General features: G+C 31.8%; 1 long non-coding RNA gene across 1 annotated transcript; it reads right to left on the bottom strand.

The window, feature by feature from the left end:
- Positions 1 to 10,109: 10,109 nt before the first annotated feature.
- Positions 10,110 to 19,608, bottom strand: LOC136066452 (uncharacterized). Its single transcript, XR_010627945.1, has 2 exons — positions 17,958 to 19,608; positions 10,110 to 14,092 (listed from the first exon to the last, which is right to left on the bottom strand). It is a non-coding gene; the product is annotated as an uncharacterized LOC136066452 (long non-coding RNA).
- Positions 19,609 to 20,885: the final 1,277 nt, after the last annotated feature.

The raw sequence follows: 20,885 nt of genomic DNA, 5'->3' as shown, positions 1-20,885 counted from the left end.
TAACCTTAAATAATTCAATAAAAAATTAAATAATTTAATTATATATAAGAAAATGCTAATTGCAAATTTTCTATCAAATTTCTAAATGGCACAAGATTGATTAAATTTGATTATTAAGGAATGGAATATTTATATATTTATATATTGTTGAAAACTCAGAATAACTTAATTTAACTCATCATTATATAAGAAATAGATTTATAACATCTTAAATTATTTGATCAATTATAATTTTCCCTTTGTGGTTTGACCCTTTCACAATTTAGTTCTCAAAGTTTCAATTGCTACATTTTAATTTGAAATTTGTATAAAAATGAAATTGTTTTTCATTAAAAATAAATATTTGCTCACTCATGCAACATGTGTGGAATTTCTCTCTCTCTCTCTCTCTCTCTCTCTCTCTCTCTCTCTCTCTCTCTCTCTCTCTCTCTCTCTCTCTCTCTCTCTCTCTCTCTCTCTCGGGCTAAGATCACCAGGGACTCACCCTCCAATAATCCTCATGGTAGAACTGTTGGAAATACACATGTACGCAGTGGAAAAATAACTGGTCTACTTCATTTAGAATTGATAACATGCATAATGTAAGTTTCAGAATATAGAACAAAAGAGTGTACCTTGGTGTAATGAATTTCAAAACCAAATATCAAAAGTTCTCAGGAACACTTTCAATCTTCACTCCAATTCCATTAACACCCAAGATGTGTGGTCTTTCAATCAGTTTCCAAGGGAGAGTAATCGAGTGGCTTCACTCACACATACACACTATTTCACAATGGTGTCTCTCTTTTTCTAATCTAGAAAATTTTGTATGTGTCTCACTTTATATTTAACTGATTATCTAATTAGGCTGGCCTGTTGGGCCTTTTCAATTGGACTTTAGTATGTGGCTTGGAGTAGGACCAAAAGGGAACAATAAGACACTAACTCCAATGGGCCTTGGGCTTTTCTGTCAACTCTTGACAAGTCCAAAATTACCATTAATTATATTTAATACCACTATATAAATATAATTGAACTCTAGGCCTTATTAATAAATTATATCCCAAGACTTTATTATACATGCAATTTCTTCATAAAATATTCGTAGTAATACAAAGTTATGAATATAGACTACCACTTTATAAATTACTACATCTTATTCCTTGAGTACCCGATTTAATCCTTTTAAGTTATTCATTATATATTTATGAAATCCAATTTCGTAAATATATACTTTAGTAATTTCTTACTAAAGTGGTTAGGCCTAACTCTCTGAATAAGTGAACTCATTAAACTTATCTCAAAAGAATATTTTATATCTCTGTTAAGAGACTATGAATTCCATCTTGAAAATATATGTTCTATCAACCCTAAATGTGGCTACCCAACATACTGAGATTTTGACCGTTAGTTTAGATCTCACTCCTGCTATATCAAAGCAACCTACACTTCATGATTAGGTCTATTATTCTCTCAGGATTAAGAGTTCATGTAAATATAAGTCGTGAGATTTATTATCCAATTGACAGTCGTTAGGAGAAAAATGAATCTCACAGCGATCTAATTCAATATGTCTTAACTCTTAAAACATATTAACATATCAACTAGAAGTCACCACTTCCATGATCAAGATAAATCATCTTAGTTGATATGTTATAGTCTTCGCAGATGAAATACCCAATTTCATCACCAACTACAAACTAAAATTTTGAGTTTACAAAGAACTTGTAATTTATATCTTTTGTGACTTTTCACATCAATCATATACTATGCATCTCATATATTATATGATAATATCCAAATATTCATGTTACCATTATTTTAAATAATAATAAAACAACTTTATTAATTATAATATTAAGTCATACATCATATTAAACATAATGTCATACATAATACCATACATAACATCATACAATAGAATTCTAGGGCACGAATCCCAACAAGAACATATAAGAGGCTACAATTTGGCTAAGATCACCAAGGACTCACCCTCCAACAATCCTCATGGTAGAACATATAAGAGTAAACTACATATTTGGTCCTTGTCTTTTAAACCTTATTTCAATTTGATCTCCAACCTTAATTTAATCTCTAACTTTTTAGTGCTGTGTCATTTTAGTTCTTACCATTATCTCTTGGATAAAAATTGTTGACGTAGCTAATAGCTAAAATAAAAAATTAGTTTTCACATCAACAATTTTCATCCAAGAGATAACGACAAAAACTAAATTGATAAAATGATATGGTATTGAAAGTTTAAGAACCAAACTGATACAATTGAACTATTATGGACCAAATGAAATATAGTGTAAATGATTGGAACTAAATATGTAATTTACCCAGCATATAAACTATCCATAGAATAAATGAATTTTATTTCTCCATGCAAATTTTTTGTGTTGTTGGATTTTAAGTGATAACCTAATGTTAATGACATTTTTTTTTTTTTTTAATGATTCTACATGTTTGAAATTCGAACCCTACCTCTCAACACAAATTTTTTTTATAGGGGGGCCCTACAAAAAAAAATTGTTCTGTTTTTTCAACCAATTGAAAATAGATGCTTAAATTATTAGATTAATTTAACTTTTAGTTCAACTGACTTAGCGAAAAGAATTTGTCCCATGGTCCGTGATTCCTACTCTTATTTAGGTAAACTAGATTAAATTTTGAGAGTAAGATGGGCCCATATAATTAACAACTTCAAATTTGATTCACTAATCGCCAAAATATTTCTCAAAAACTATTATATATATATATATATATAATTGTAGACTGTTTCCCTGTTCATGAGAATATAGATGGGATGGTTGGTCCTGTTTCTTATTTGTTTTGATTATCAGATAATCTGCTTCGCTGAAAACTAAAGGGACCAGTATGAAAGATAAGAAATACTTCAAAAAGGCCGAGTAATCTATCAAGAGTTTTATAATTTAATTAGCATATTTTGGTATTTCAAATCCTCCATTTTTCCAATTATTGAGTTATATGTTAAAAATTAAAAACTAAGAAACCAGGGGAAAAAATTTAACAAACTAAGCATGCCCTGACTCTAAAGTCTAAACCAAACTCATAAAAAAGGATAATGTTAATGGCACTCCACTGGGCCTTGGTTTGGCATAAATGAGTATTCACTTTGGCATGACCAAAACTAAAAGCAAAAATGACCCATAGCATAAAATCAAGTTCCCCCACTAGTAATGTGTTGCAGCTTCTTATATCTTACTCTAAGTTGTTCACCTAGCTCATCAATGATTATGGTGTGAGGTTTTAACCAAGAACGATTATGGTGCTACTATGATCACACCCAAATAGGGAAGTCATGTTTGTTACCCTCTCCAACATTTTTTTTAAATAAAAATAAATATATAAATAAAGCAAATATGTGATAGCTAGATGCTTGCTTGTTGCGTGCATGGCGGGCAATATATATAATTGGACATTCACTACCTAAAAGCTTTGCAAAAAGACAAGCGTCTTCACTTGCATTGACTTTGCATGAGAATTATGAAAAAGATAAGAAGATTCCAAAACGCTATTTAAAATAAATATATTAACCGTTTGATCTCTCTGGAATGAGTCTTGGAAGAGAAAAATAATTTATTGATAGGTTTGTTGGGCTACCTAATTGAGTTTTCAAAGCTAAGTACAACAATACACACTTCATATCTCTAATGTTTGATGAATATCCTCACCTAAACGATTCGCCGTTAGAGTTTGTTCTTCCTATATGTTCTCATCTTTCATACTATCTTTGATCCTACTATCATAATATCTTAATTATCATTTATTTTGATAATTATATCATTATAATGGAAAGGAGATTTCAAGCTTTCAATTCTGACATTAATTTCTATTAAAACATTAAGCAGTGCCGGTGAACTAAGAGACTTTGTGCATTAAACAAAAGCTTCAATGCAACATCAATCAAAATGATGGCAAATGTTCATCATGGACTTTAGAGATAAATCAAACTAGCGGTCAATTATTGCAAATGTAATGATTCACAAGCTGCAGTATAGTTTACTAGTTAGATTAGACGAGACCCATTTGTACTATGATGACCCTTCAATTATCGAATTTGGAAAAGGGCAATAGGTCGTAGATTCATGCGTGTGAGTTTATAAAAACACAAATGTGAGAGTAATGACTAATAATAAGAGCTTAGGAGTAGGATGGGGACACTGGCTAAGGCAAATAATTGATGTAGCTGAGTTGACTAATTATTTCCTCATACAAAAATCAAAGATGGATAAGAGGCACATGTGAGAACTATACTCAATTTTATAGTGTCATGATAATATCACGAGTCATGTTAGAGTTTTTTCCTCCATATAAAAATAAAACATGTCTAAATTTATACTCAATTTTACAACATATTAACGTGTAAATTTATAATTTGATTACATTGCTTGCATACGAGACTATAAAAAGTAACTACAAAGGAGTGTAGTTTAATGGTAAATATCTTTGTCCTAGCATCCACAGAAGAGCGGTTCAAGCGATAATCATAACAAAACCTATGTGGTACACATAATATTACTTATTGTCGCCACATTTATCATCACATAACATAAGATCAATAACCCACATAAAAAAAACCCCATTTTTTATTCAAAAAAAAGAAAAAGATATAGAGACTATAAAAAGCATAAATCACAATTGGACACTTGTTGTAAAATCGATGGATTCTAGTGTGTCATTTTCCAAAAATTATTGAAAAATGTGTCATGAGTCAGACTTGTGTGGTGGAAATTGGCTAAATGGGATGTGGACTACTAAACCACCGATTTAGTCTATGATATTTGGGTTTTGGGCCCACGTATTGGGTTAGGCCGATCTCGGCTATTCATTTGATTGTTTGAACGTAAGAATTAGGATTTGTGCTTCTTGGCCCAATCAACCAATCAATCATGTCATCATGTACCATCCAGACTTCTCTATCGTGTGGTTGATTTTATAGGTGCCCGCGTAAATTTTTATTTCCTCAATCATATTGCTTGGGGTTATTTTTTACTTTAATTCTCACACTGACTTCAAGTCTATCGTATTTAATGGTGCGTACCCGAAATATTTTAAAGGAACTCTTTGAAATGGAATCTGATTTTGTTAATGGTGTTTGACAAGGTCCATTTTGATTTCCTAGATGTTTTCTTTAGGATCTATTCGATCAGATTGAAAATATATCCAATCAAATTGGTTTATTATGAGATTTATCAGGTTGTTCTTCAGATTGAATATATATAAACATTTCTTCTTTTTTATTGGGCTTTTTTCTTACTTTTGAAAATTGAAAGAAAAGAAAAACCACATCGACTTGGGATACTCAAAGAAAATTTTCTAATAGAGTCACTGAATTGAATTAAGTTAAAAGTTAGAGGACTAGATTGAATGAAATTGAATTGTAAGCAAAGTTGAGAGTGTTAGCGTAATATAAATTAGAGAATTGGTAAAAATGAACAAACCTATTTAATTGAATTTTTTTTAACAAGATTAAACCTAATCATTTTTGTTTCTCCAAAAAAAAAAATCATGATTCATTTTATATGCAAAAAAGGGTATTCATTTAATATTATATTGATTTATTAAAAAAATGGTGAGTTTCAATTAATTTAAACTAACACACATAAGAAGTGTGGACTTTGAAATATGATTAAAAAGATGTTAGACACCCAAACTCGCTCGATTGAATAGATCAGCCTCCACTCATATTATTGGGTGACTTTCAATTATGGGCTTTGGGAGAACCTGCTTTTCATAATACATAATCTCGAAACGTTAAAATTAGTTATGTGCAATATGAACTACATGATTTGTTTACACGATTAATTTCTTGTCATACTTATTAGAAAAGAAATTAGTTTGCAAGGAATTGTTTAGAATATATTGTCTTGTAGTGCAGGTTTATAATTAAGAATGTGTCATTATTTAATTTTGTTAAATAAACAAGTTAAAGGCCATATAGGTCAGGGCCGAATAATATTCTTACAAAAAAACAAAATAAGGGCCCCATAATATAACGATAATGGGATATAAAGTCTAGTCCAAACAAATATATATATATATATATATATCGTTGAAGGCTAGGGAGTAACGAATGATTGAGTTTTCAATATGTTACAGAAAAAAAAAAAAAAAAATGGAAGAGATTGTAGGTTAGGGCAGACAATGGGTGACAAGTTTGATTATCAATCATGTAATACACGGCAAGAAGCATAAATCATGAAACAGAAATTTTCATTATTGATTTATTGGTTTTTCCGACTGTGATTGGGTATGAGTCTTGGTATGATCAATCCTTGACCACCGGCTAAACAAAAAGTCATTCCATGCATTATGGATTGGACCAACCTAGGAAAAGGTTCTAAACGAGTTTTTACATACAAGCATAAGGTAAGTTTTGGGTTCTTCACAAATTGAAACGTTACACTTCCCAACTTGTAATGGAAGGAGCATTGCATTGATCTAAGTGATGAGGAACGAAGTTTATACTACGCAATAGGGTGTACATTCACCAACAACTACCCAAGCTTAAGGAAGATTGGATCCGTGATGGTAACGATTAGATCCGTGATGGTAGCGATTGTACCCGTGTTTGCTACCATTTGCTACCATCATGTTTTTAGATCAAATATACTTGTAAATGAAATGCCAAAAAAAAAAATAATAAATAAAAAATTTATTTTTTACTTTTGTTCCTAGTTAAATTTTAATAAATATAAAACTACATAAATAAATAAAAAATTAGAACAAATTATTGGCATTCTAAGAGCATTCTCATCAGGTGTGTCAAATGCCAAATATTTGGCATTTGACGCACCAAATACAAAAAATAGAGCATCATGAGGTGTGCTATATGTGCTAAAAATTTGAGACATACTACAATACGCTTTCATTTTTGGCACGGTACGGACTGGAATGCCAAACACTGTTTGGCTTATTTAATTCATTCTCTCTCTCTCTCTCTCTCTCTCTTCATTTATCACTCTTTCTTCTCTCTCTTTCTTTTTTTCTTCTTTCTTTCTCCGCCTCACTTCATCTTCTCAGTTTCACCTCTTTTTTTTTTTTTTCTTCTTCTTTCTTTCTCCAGAACCCCCACCCCTCCCTTTTTCTTTCTTTTTTTTTCCCCCTTTTTTCTTTACTGTCACTCTCTCTACGCCTTCTCTTATCTCTTTTTTTTTTTTTTTGGCCTCCCTGTCACTCCCACAGCCGGCTAGGCTATTGGGTTGGACCTATTGGGCTACCTATACGCTTGTATTAGCATTTTATTTTTTTATTATTTATAAGGAAAGAATAAATTTTTAAGGGAATAGTCAAATTATTTTTTTAAGGAAAGAATTAAAAATTTTCAAAACTTATTTTAACTTTAACTGTGAAACTTATTCAATTTTTTTTTTTGGGAAATGCTAGAGATAATTTTTTTTTTTTTACAAAAACTTTCACAAACTGTTTATGTGGTGAGTGATTATTGGTAAAAAAAAAAAAAAAAAAAACGATGTTATCGGTGGGCTCAAATGAGAACTAGTAAGAAGTTGGCCAATAACAGTTTGTAAAAATGTTGTAAGATAGTTTGTGACTGTAGCATTTTTTTTATGGAAACTTTTATATATATATATATATTAAGGCTTTAAATGGTTTTTTATATTTATTTTTCTTTCTTTTAATGTAAAAAAAATGCAAATGTTAATTTAAAGTTGTTAGGCTACTAGAAAAATATATATTTAGTAAACTAAATTTAAAATGATCACTTTAAGTATCTTAGTAGTTAGGGGTTGCTCTTAAGAATTCCTCCATCATGTCTTAGAGCATTCTCATCAGCTCTCTCATAAAAAATGCCATTTTTTACACACCAAAAATCTATTTTATCATTTTAACACATCATTTTATAACGTACCATTTATCAGATGTTCTATTCTTCAATTTTATACATTAAAATAATATTTATTACACATTAAAATAATATATTTACTTAAAACCCAGCAATATACAATCACAGAGCCCAGTGGCAGTGGCCACCAACCAAGAACCAACAACCATTGCTACAATCACCGTCACAACAACAACCACCGTTACAACCACCGCCACAAACTACAACCACAATTACCGGATCTTCCAACAAATTCCAAATCCAAAAACAACAACAAATGAGAAAAAAAAAAAAAAAAAACTCAAAATCTTCAACAAAACCTCACCATACACAGCACAGTCGGCCACCATCATACCCAAGCACAGCCCATAATCACAATCACATGGAATCCACAACCAAAGGAAAAAAGAAAAAAAAAAAGAGGGAGATCAGAATAGATCGCTCCACAGCGATGGCCTCAGCGGTGAGGCTAAACTCCAGGGTGAGGCCAAACTCCATGGCGGTGNTATTATAGATTTTCCTTTAATTTCTTTTTTTAATTTTAGACGACCTGAAAGGGCTTTGGTGGGTTGGGGTTTGGCCTAGCACTCAAGTATTTTTGGGGGTTTAACTTGACCCGACAGAAATTTTTTTTTTTTTTTTCATTTTACTTAAAAAGTGTTCTCAGCCCAATATATATCATCTTTTGAAAATTATATAATTTTTTTTCCTATTATAGATTTTCCTATAATTTATTATTTTTTTTAAATTTAAAAACTTGACTAAATCTCCTCATTTAAGAGCCAAACACTTTAAAAGGAAATTTATTGGCATTAATGTCCCTTAGAAAAGATTCAATCACTTATTAAAAATTTTCCCAGTAAAAATGTCAACTTAAATTTGAATTTATGAGCTTAATTTTGATAGAAAGATCTTTAGTCACCTTATTAAAAGCCTATTCATTTTCCAAAAGAAGCAAGAGAACTCCACATCCTGCAAAGAGTTCATAATCACTTAAATAACTTGGTATAATTACTGAATATTATCCTTAGGCTAAATTGTAAATTACACCCCTAAAGTTTAGAGGTGTTTAGATTTTACATCCTAAAATTTCAAAATTTAGATTTCTCTTGAAGTTTGGGGATATTTGAATTTTACACCCGAACATTTCAGAACTTGGATTTTACCTCTAAATTTTAAGGGTGTTTGGATTTTACTCTCTAAAATTTTGGGTGTTTAGATTTTACATCCTTAAGTTTTAAAATTTGGGGTGTAAAATCCGAACGCTCCCAAGTTTTAGGGGCTAAATTTCAAAATTTGATACTTCAAGTTGTAAAATCCAAACACTTCAAACTTTTGGGGTGTACTTTGCAATATACTGTTATCTTTTTATGTGTTAGGAACAAAGCTAGAATTTTGTTAACAAACATTGCCTTTTACCTAGCTTTCTTCTCTACTTTTTTTGGCTATTAATTCCTAGGCTTTGGGCCATAACCATAAATTCCAAGCTTTCAATATGGTATCAATTATCAAGCACTAAAAATTATTAGAGAATAATGATTGTGATTATATATATTAATAGCCTTCACTTATTATCGTGCCTAAAAGTCTAATGTTATATGTATATGCAGTGGCAAAGCCAGAAAATGAAAATAGTAAGCTTCAGCCCATGAACCTGCCCATAGATAATGCTTATTTTACCTTTACCGGGCTAGGCTATTGGGTTGGACCTATTGGGCTACCTATACGCTTGTATTAGCATTTTATTTTTTTATTATTTATAAGGAAAGAATAAATTTTTTAAGGGAATAGTCAAATTATTTTTTAAGGAAAGAATTAAAAATTTTCAAAACTTATTTTAACTTTAACTGTGAAACTAAGAAATTAAAGGAAAATCTATAATAGGAAAGAAATAATTATATAATTCTCAAAAGATGCTCTATATATATATATATATTTTTTTTTTTTTTTGGGCTGAGAACACTTTTAAGTAAAATAAAAAATAAAAAAAATCTGCCAGGTCAGGTTAAACCCCCAAAAATACTTATGCTAGGCCCAAACCCCAAACTACCAAAGCCCTTTCAGGTCTAGTGGGCAGGTCGGGTTATGCAGCCCAACCCAGAGGTACTGGGCGGTGTACTCATTTCACAATGAAAACCTAAATATTGTGAAATATACTGCACCAGTTATACCCCTTAAAAAAAAAAAAAAAAAAATCTAACATCACTGTAGTGACCTATCAAAAATGGTCACTCTGTTTATTGACTAATCTAAACATGAAGTTAGGCCACTACTAGTTTGATAGGCTCTTTCATTTTTTATTTTATTTTTTGCTGTTTTATATGCTTATAGCTATACTTAATTGTTCACATGATATATCTAATTTCCTCTTTGCTCTTTTGTGCTGCTTTGCTGTTATCCATGAAATCCCTTCAACTATTGCTTCTTCCATCTTCACTGCACTACGTATACCCCTAAAAAAAGAAGAATCTAAGATAATTATATTTTTCATCAGAAAATATATTTTCAATGTTAAAAACCTTACCCTGTATTTAGACAATTTTTCTGGTGTTACAAAAATTGCCCCAAGCACACATTGTCCCAATAGAGTTGACAATGCTTACACAATGCAACTACTACAATTCAACCTTGTTGTCCGTATGCCAAAAAGAGTTCATATTAAGTGTTTTAGCATTCAATCTAATCTCTATTTTTTGATTGACGATGGATCTTCCCTGGGCTCATTTGAAAATGCAACATAAAATCACAAGTTTATGTATGGATATATATATATATATATAAACCCATACACAAATACACACTGAATAGACTCATCCATTTACAAGATGATGCCATTATATATATATAAACTTGAGATTTTATACTACTTCGAATGAGCCCATAACCAGAGAAGATTCATCTGCACATTGCATGTCAATCAAAATAGAGATTAGATTGAAAGCAAAATCTAAATATGAACTTTTTTTTTTTAGCAGATGGACAACAAGGTTAAAAGGAAATTTTTTGTAGTACCTACATTGTGCAAGCATTGTCAACTCTATTGGTGTGACAATATGCCCTTGGGACAATTGCTGCAACACCAAAAAAAAATTTCTAAATGCAGAATAAGGTTTTTAACATTAAAAATATATTTTTTGATGAAAAATATAATGATCTTAGATTCTTCTTTTTTTAGGGGTATACTTAGTGCAAAAAGATGGAAGAAGTAATAGACGAATGGATTTCATGGAAAACAACAAAGCAGCCCAAAAGAGCAATAGAAAATTAGATAGGATGCATATCATGTGAGCAATATAGCTATAAGCATATAAAGCAACCAAAAAAAAAAAAAAAATGAAAGAGCCCATCAAACTAGTAGAGACAAATGGCCTAACTTCATGTTTAGATTGGTTAGTAAACAGAGTGACCATTTTGATAGGTCACCACCCATCTCACAGCCTCATCTTTCATTTTGATGTTTCTCTCACTGACCTTTTTAAAGATTTCCCTCATCTTTAAATTTGATGTACTAGCCTATTATCAATATTGTGGGTGTTCTTGTTCCAGTAAACTTGAAGGTCAGTATTTTTGTTCTAGGGCTATCAATCAATAAAAATAAACATGAAGGTCTATTTCTTTTCCTCTCCCTATTCCAGCTTTCTATTATCAATTTGTTTTCTTCATACTATTTCACAATTTGATAAAAAATATAACATTGAAAAGGTAATACATTTGATACTTCCTACACATTAATATTATAAAAAGGACAATTTTTGGGAGATTACAATTCCCCAAAATAGTTCCTGCAGTTGGCAAAATGGGAATGGTAATAAGATGGCTTTATGGCATGAAAAATGGCATCTAGACACAATTTGTCCCGCTAATGGGAAAAACATATTTAATAAAACGTATTCAAAAATTTGCAGTACTTAAATTGTATAAAATTGTCATGTAGATTAAGCTAATTTTGTACTAATAGCTAAGCCTAAAGCTCCCCCAAATAAACCAACTATTCTAAAAAATATATATGCATCATTGTATTATGTGTAAATCACTTGATATATCTATATAGATATTATAGTTGTTTTTATATCGAGGGATGTTGCAAATATATCTATTTATAGACTGGTAGGATTTATTTAAGATTAAGTGGAATTATAACCCATTTCCAAGTGTCAATCTTACACTGGCTAAGGCTCATACAATCAGTCAACCCACTAACAAGATCATCCCTAATGGATAAGAGTGGCTGCCCATTATGAGGGAGTTAAAATTATATTTCCACTGTAAATTATGAGGGCAGTCTGGAAGAAGTACTAGAGGCAGATTGAAAGCCTCTGGGTTGGGTTTGTCGGTTTGTCCATGAATTTGAAGCTTCTGTCTTGTAATGTGGTTGAATAATCCTCATAAAAGACTAGTAGTGACAAATCTTCTAAAGTAGTGGAAATGTGATATTGTTTGCCCTCAAGAAACTAAACTAGAAAGTACCAGCTCTAACATCGTAAAAAGTCTTTGGGGCAGCCCTTTTGTAGACTAGGTGGCTTTAGAGGCCATTTATACAGTTAGGGGTATAATTTTGATGTGGGATAAGAGGGTATTTGAGAAAGTTGATTTTATGGCTGGAAGGTTTTCAGTTTCAGTCGTTTTGAAGGGTGCGGCAGATGGTTTTGAATGGATCTGTTTGGGGGTTTATGGACCTGCTGATAGAGGCCTTGGGGATGTATTATGGGCAAAGCTAGACATTGTGAGATCATGGTGGCTTTTGGCTTGGTGTTTGTTAGGAGATTTCAATATTATTAGATATCTGACTGAGAGACTTGGATGTTCTTCGTTCAGTTCAGCCATGTTTAAATTCTCAGATTTTATTGTGTAACACTCTTTGGTTGATTTGCCTTTGGAGGGAGGTGAGTTCACATGGTTTTGTGACTCTGACAGACCCTACATGTCCAAAATTGATAGAGTGTTCGTGTCTGCGGATTGGGAAGGTCATTTCTTAGATGTGACCGAAAGAATTCTTCCTAGGGTGGTGTCTGATCACTGTCCTCTACTCTTGGAGGCAAAAGGGACGTCTAGGAGGAGCAGTCCTTTCAAATTTGAAAATATGTGGTTAAAGGTAGAGGGCTTTGTGGATATGGTGCACCAATGATGGAGTAGTTATCATTTTTTAGGACCTCCTAGTTATATTCTAGCATGTAAACTGAAGGCTCTCAAAGGGGACTTGAAACACTGGAACAAGCATGTTTTTGGGGATGTTTCTTTTAGGAAAAAATGCTTGATGATTGAGCTCTTAGACATTGATATGAAAGAGGATATGCAAGTTCTAACCCAAGTGGACAAACAAGAGTGGTGGTTAAATCTAATATAGATTTTTTGGCTTCTTTGGAAGAGATTCCAAGAGGCAAAAATCTAAGGCACTATTTATTATAGGAAGGTGATAATAATACTCGCTTTTTTCATAGACTTCCTAACTTTCACAGGCGAACCAATCAGATTAGGGGGGTGGAGGTTGAGGGGGTTCTCTATGAGGATGAGTCTGAAGTTATGAATTAGGTAGTGGATTTTTATAAAAATTTAGCATGTCCGATTTCCCATTAATCTCTCTCATTTCCATCCACAGTCGAAGAACTCCAATTGCCATGTGTTGTGGCCAGCAAGGGTGGTTTGGTTTTTTTGGTGATGATGGGACCAATTTTCTGTTCATGTGATATAAGACGGTTTTTTTTTTCTTTTTTGGTTCTCTTTTTCTAATGAAATTTTGACCTGTGGCAATGGTAAGTATCTTAGTTACTGTTCCTTAGTTACTAGTTTGTATCTTTCTTTTTTCTCTTTTTTGTGAACCATTAACATCATTCACTCTTTTGAGTTATTAGATAGATTGCTGAATTTTAAGAAGATACCTAATATCTAAATTTTTCCCTATGCTCTTGAATGGAACATAATTATCTAGAAGGATGTAAATTGGATTGAGAAAAAAAATTATGATCCAGATCACACCAAAATCAAGCACTCAAAGGCCACATAAAACTATGAAAATAGCTCAGAAATATTAAACAGACCCAGTACCATCTTTTTGCAGTGAGTCCAAATTATAAAATTATAAAATAAAAAAAAAATAAAGAAATAAATAAAAGGTGATAATACCTGGAGAATGTTGTTTTGATTCCAAAAGATCGCCCAGCTAAATCAAGCTTCCAACAAAGATATTGTTTGTAAATACTTACTTTTTCATCTTCTAAGTCTTCAAATTGTTGTGGTTTGCAGCTCCTGTAAAAGTTGCAACCCAATGTAAGCTAAAAGCTAATCTTAAATATGATTTTTTTTTCCAAGCTAATCTAAGATGAAAAAACAATAGATTTTTTAGCTAATAGGAATTTATAAGTAAGTATCCCAAATAATTTTCTTCCATTTTATGAGTTACATAGCTATATGTCATATTGGAAGCTAGTATATATATATAAAATAAAAGTTTAGATGTAATAGATCTCCATCCTTGTTTCTCTCACTCTCTCTTAGTCTTCAGTAAATTGGTTTAATGATATTCACTATTTATTACCCATTTGAAGTGGGAAATAATTGACTACTCAATAACACTAACCCTTCAAAATAACCACAATACTACATGAATGACTAAAATGATTCAAATACCTTTGGTATGCCTAATATGATCAAAATATCCTCAAAACCTCTAAAGTTACCAAAATACACCCCCCCCCCAAAAAAAAAAAAAAACCGCAAAATACATTGAAAAGTTCAAAAATTCCTCAAAACCTCTAAAGTTACCAAAATACACCCCCCCCCCAAAAAAAAAAAAAAACCGCAAAATACATTGAAAAGTTCAAAAAGATTAAAATATCTCTAAAACCATTAAAAAGACAAAAATACACATAAAATTCCTAAAAGTCTCATCTTTCTTTCCCCTTTCTTATTCTCCTTCTATTTTTCTGCTTGCTGGGTTGAAGTCTGTGTTTTAAGAATTAACCTATTTTCAGTTGACATTCATCCTGGAAAATAAATATATATATTTTTGTGTAAAATGTAAGAATTTTTGGGCCACAGCGATTTATGGAAACAAGCCATTATTGATGATCATGTGGGTGAGAGTGACACTAGATTGATGATTATACATATATATTTTTAATGTCCATCTGAATTGAAAGAAACATTTTGCTAGAAATTTGACGATTATAGTTTTGTATTTTATCTATAGTAATGAAATTATTATAACCCAACCCAATAAATGTGTCTTAGAGTCACCCCACAGGAAGTCCCTTTGTAGCTTCTCAATTTTGTTTGCCATGTGTAGGAATGGTGAACAAAGATAAAAAAAATAAAAATAAAATAAAAAAAATTAGGTGGGTAGCCCTTGTCCAGTGGCCACTGCCCTTTTATACATGCTCCCTCTAACTAACTCTTGCAACTAATTCCTATATAGCTGGTAGTAACTAACCAATCAACTGTACTAACTAATTCAATAAGTAACAGTAAGTACAATAGCAGCAGTAAATTAATAACAGTAAGTAATCCTAACATCAACTTATAAGAGTTCCAAAGAGGTAATACTGCCTATCTAAATTCCTCTTGCTCTTCTGGGCTGGTCTCCATGGAATCTCTGCAGCTGTTGCTCCTTCCATCTTTACTGCACCAGGCATACCCCTAAAATAAAGGAATCTAAGATCGTTACATTTTTCATCAGAAAACATACTAGTAATGTAAAAAACTTACCCTGCCTTTAAACATTTGGCCTAGTGTTGCAACAATTGCCCCAAGGACGCATTGTCCCAATAAAGTCGGCAATGTTTGCACAATGCAGCTACCAAAGAGAATTTCCTTTCAACCTTCTTATCTTTTTGCAAAAAAGAGATGCAATATAAAATCTCAAGTTGTATTTGTATATGGGTTTATATATAAAACTTGCTTCTATCATTTCAAGTACCAATAATACACTTCTATAATGGTTAGTTCAAATAAATTTCTAATAGTTATTTCTGGCTAACATCAGTGATGATACAACCAATCCTGTTGCTTGAATACAGTATTCATTGTATCATCACTTACGTTAGCCAGAAATAACTAATAGAAATTTATTTGAACTAACCATTATAGAAGTGTATTATTGGTACTTGAAATAATAGAAGCAAGTTTTATATATAAACCCATATACAAATATGACTTGAGATTTTATATTGCATCTCTTTTCTGCAGAAAGATAAGAAGGTTGAAAGGAAATTCTCTTTGGTAGCTGCATTGTGCAAACATTGTCGACTTTTTGGGACAATGCATCCTTAAGGCAATTGTTGCAACACCAGGACAAATGTTTAAAGGCAGGGTAAGTTTTTTACATTAGTAGTATATTATCTGATGAAAAATATAATGATCTTAGATTCTTCTTTTTTTAGGGGTATACCTGGTGCAGTAAAGATGGAAGGAGCAACAACTGCAGGGATTCCATGGAGACTAGCAAACCAGCCTAAAAGAGCAAGAGGAACTTAGATAGGTAATATTACCTCTTTGGAACTCTTATAAGTTGATGTTAGGATTACTAACTGTTATTAGTTTACTGTTGCTGTTATACTTATTGTTACTGTTATTGATTGAATTAGTTAGTACAGTTGATTAGTTAATTACTTACTACTAGCTGTATAGGAATTGGTTGTGAGAGAAGGGCAGTGGCCATTGGATAAGGGACTTGAGCAAAAAGCAATAAGAACTATCTTACTCTCACATTCCATTGTGTAACCATCTCTTCCTATCTCTCTCTCTATTCTCAGGAGGTCCTAGCTGTCCTCTTTTGTACTAATAGCTAAGCCTAAAGCTCCCCCAAATAAACCAACTATTCTAAAAAAAAATATGCATCATTGTATTATATGTAAATCACTTGATATATCTATATAGATGTTATAATGTTTTTATATCAAGGATGTTCCAAAAGGATGTTCCAAATAGATCTATTTATAGATCTGTAGGATTTATTTAAGATTAATGGGAATTATAACCCATTTCCAAGTGTCAATCTTACACTGGCTAAGGCTCATACAATCAGTCAACCCTCTAACAAGATCACCCCTAATGGATAAGAGTGGCTGCCCATTCATCTCTCTCATTTCCATCCACAGTTGGAGAACTCCAACTGCCACGTGTTGCAGCCGGCAAGGGTGGTTTTGTTTTTTTGGTGATGATGGGACCAATTTTCTTTTATTGTGATTTAAGATGGTTTTTTTTTTCCAATGAAATTTCGATCTGTGTGGTAATGGTAAGTATCTTGGTTACTGTTCCTTAGTTACTAGTTTGAAAAAATAAATTATGATCCGGATCACACCTAAATCAAGCACTCAAAGCCCACATAAAACTATGAACATAGCTCAGAAATATTAGGCAGACCCAGAACCATCTTTTTGCAGTGAATCCAAATTATAAAATAAAATAAAAACGGTGATAAAACCCGGAGAACGTTGTTTTGATTCCAAAAGATCGCCGCTATAGATAAAGTACAAAACCACAATTGTCAAATTTCTATATTCAATTTCAGATGGACTTCAAAAATATATATGTATTATCATCAATCTAGGGTCACTCTCGCCCACATCATCATCATCAATAATGGCTTGTTTCCATAAATCACCATGACCCCAAAATTCTTACATTTTACACAATATATATATATATATATATTTTCCAGGATGAATGTCAACTGAAAATAGGTTAATTCTTAGAGCACACAGCCTCCAACCGAGCAAGAAGAAAAATAGAAGGAGAATAAGAAAGGGGAAGGAAAGATGAGACCATTAGGAATTTTATGCGTATTTTTGTCTTTTTAATGGTTTTAGAGATATTTCAATCTTTTTGAACTTTTCAATGTATTTTGCGTGTTTTGGGGGGCTATTTTGATAATTTTAAAGGTATTGAGGATATTATGATCATAGTGGGCATACCAAAGGTATTTGAATCATTTTAGTCATACGTGTAGTATTGTGGTTATTTTTTTGAAGGGTTAGTGTTATTGAGTTAAGTCAATTATTTAAAAGTTATTCTATGGTAAACCATTTAATGGCCACTTCAAATGGGTAATAAAATAGTGAATATCATTAAACCAATTTACTAAAGACTATGAGAGAGTGAGAGAGAAACTAACTTTTTCATCCTTTTAAGTCTTCAAATTGTTGAAGTTTGCAGCTCCTGTAAAAGTTGCAACCCAATGTAAGCTAAAAGCTAATCTTAAATATGATTTTTTTCCAATCTAATCTAAGATGAAAAAACAATAAATTTTTTAGCTGATAGGAATTTATAAGTATCCCAAATAGTTTTCTTCCATTTTATTAGTCACATAGCTATATGCCATATTGGTCGCTAGTGAGTATATATATATATATATATATTAAAAATTTAGATGTAAGAGATCTCCATCCTTGTTTCTCTCTCACTCTCTCATAGTCTTTAGTAAATTGGTTTAATGATATTCACTATTTTATTACCCATTTGAAGTGGCCATTAAATGGTTTACCATAGAATAACTTTTAAATAATTGACTTAACTCAATAACACTAACCCTTCAAAATAACCACAATACTACACGTATGACTAAAATGATTCAAATACCTTTGGTATGCCCACTATGATCATAATATCCTCAATACCTTTAAAATTATCAAAATAGCCCCCCAAAACACGCAAAATACATTGAAAAGTTCAAAAAGATTGAAATATCTCTAAAACCATTAAAAAGACAAAAATACGCATAAAATTCCTAATGGTCTCATCTTTCCTTCCCCTTTCTTATTCTCCTTCTATTTTTCTTCTTGCTCGGTTGGAGGCTGTGTGCTCTAAGAATTAACCTATTTTCAGTTGACATTCATCCTGGAAAATGTAAGAATTTTGGGGCCATGGTGATTTATGGAAACAAGCCATTATTGATGATGATGATGTGGGCGAGAGTGACCCTAGATTGATGATAATACATATATATTTTTGAAGTCCATCTGAAATTGAATATAGAAATTTGACAATTGTGGTTTTGTACTTTATCTATAGTAATGAAATTATTATAACCAGTTGCGTCATTTTTCTCTAATGCCAAAACTGTGTTCTAAAAACTTCTCTGGTTGAATTGATTTGACAATATGGAACCAAACCAAAGATCATGGTTTATTAAATTATTAGTAATTTAGTACCGATTGATGGATATATGGGAAGAAGAAATAATGTCAATATAATGAGGCAAAGAAACAATCATAGGTATTGCAGTTGAAGGCCAGGTGTGACAGATTAGGAATTTTAAGGTACAATTGTGTAGTTGCTGCATGATTATTTGTAATAGAGTTATTAAGTGTAGGTAGTGTTGTATCTGCTTCCCTGGTTGGAAGCTTGTGTTCAGGGACAGAACTAGGATTCGAACCTAGGGGGGCCCAAGCTTAATGGAAGTTAGACTTTTATGGGTGGTGTTTTTTCCCAAAAAAAGAAAAATTAATGATTTTTATAAATTAAAACATCAACACTAGAGATTGGCAACACTAAATCAACACCAGAGATTGGGTAAAAAAATGGTTGAGCTTTTGTGATTTGAGATTTTTTTCTGTTGGTACTTGTGTTGTTTCGACCGGATTTTGATTTGGTAAATGTTGGCTTTTTTATTTGTCTAAAGGGAATTGTTGTTATCCGAATATATGATTTGTTTAGTTGGGTTTTTTTTATTTTTTTTGAAGATTTGTTTTAATTTGGTTATTCTTGAGACAATTGGGCAAAAGGGTAGGCCAGATCATTTGTGTATAATTTTTTTTTTTTTTTTTTTTTTTCTCAGATTCACAGGTTGCCCATAAGATTATAGGTTCCAAGCCTGAATCCAATTTCATTTATTTGTGGCAAGATGTGCATGATGAGCTTGTAAGATATGATGTTAAAGAGAGGGATTTCAAGATCTTGTGGGGTTTTGGTGCACCTACAACAAGTGTTGTCTTGCCTTACATGCACAACTTTGCTCCTATTGCCAAGATAAATTTAGAGTTGGAAAAAGAGGCAGAGAGAAGCATGAATGATTTGTGTCTGGAGGATGATCCTGAGGAGTTGATGGCTCTGCGAAGGAGTCAGGCAAAAAAGAGGAACAATAGGAAAGCCAGAAGGAAAAATGCAGCTGCTTCACTTTCTCAATCAACATGAAGAAAGTAATGAAAAATTGTTGCTGGCTCTAATAATTAATATGTAGCAATTGCAATAATTTCTTTAATGAATTAGTTTTGATCTTGATACGGTAGCTCGGAGTAATTCTTTTGTTTTCCCTTTTCATGTTTAGCTTATCAAAATTTCATAGATGGTGATGTTATCTCAAATATACAATGAGAGATTATATATTATTATTTATGTTTAGAACAATTTTCTGTCATAAAATCTTCTCTCTCTCAATTATTTGTTAGAATTATAGTAAAGTGATTAAATTCATTATTTTTTAGTGGCTTAAACTTTTGAGAGAATCGATAATTTGATATACTATCAAAGTATGAGATATTGAGTTCATCCTCGACTTTACTATATCGCTCAATGTTAAAAGTCCCACGTGTTGAACTTCACTTATTAAGAGGGGTTTAGGCATACACATGAAGAAAGTGTTACAATTATAGTTAAATGATTAAATTCTCAATTTTTTAATACCTAACTTAAGCCTGCTTTTTGATGAAATTCAGCACTACTTTTTGACTGTTGATTAATAAATCTTGAGAATTCATTCATGTTCATTCCGAATGTGAGTCCCAACTCCATGTGAATGAGAAAATAATTGACAATGAAAAGTTTCATGTGTCTCTATGTTTGTGGTGACGAGAAAAGTTTCATGTGTCTCCATGGACCATGGTGTAATCCTTATGATGATGGGTCGGGTCACGGTTTTTGTTGGACACTCCTAATTAGTAATGTGACTAAAATTACACATAAATGATATTTTCAATCATCACATAACGAGTTAAAGCAAAATATCTCAAATACACTTGGAGCCAACACATACTTTTAACTTTTTAAGAATTGAGTAGTCCTAACACTATAGATTATTCCACAACTTTTGTGTTATAGTGTTGTA

This window comes from Quercus suber, unplaced genomic scaffold, assembly GCF_002906115.3.
Source record: "Quercus suber isolate HL8 unplaced genomic scaffold, Cork oak 2.0 scaffold_36, whole genome shotgun sequence".
Taxonomy (NCBI): Eukaryota; Viridiplantae; Streptophyta; class Magnoliopsida; order Fagales; family Fagaceae; genus Quercus; species Quercus suber.
Note: the sequence above shows the minus strand (reverse complement) of the source record. Positions and strands in the feature narration are given on the sequence as shown.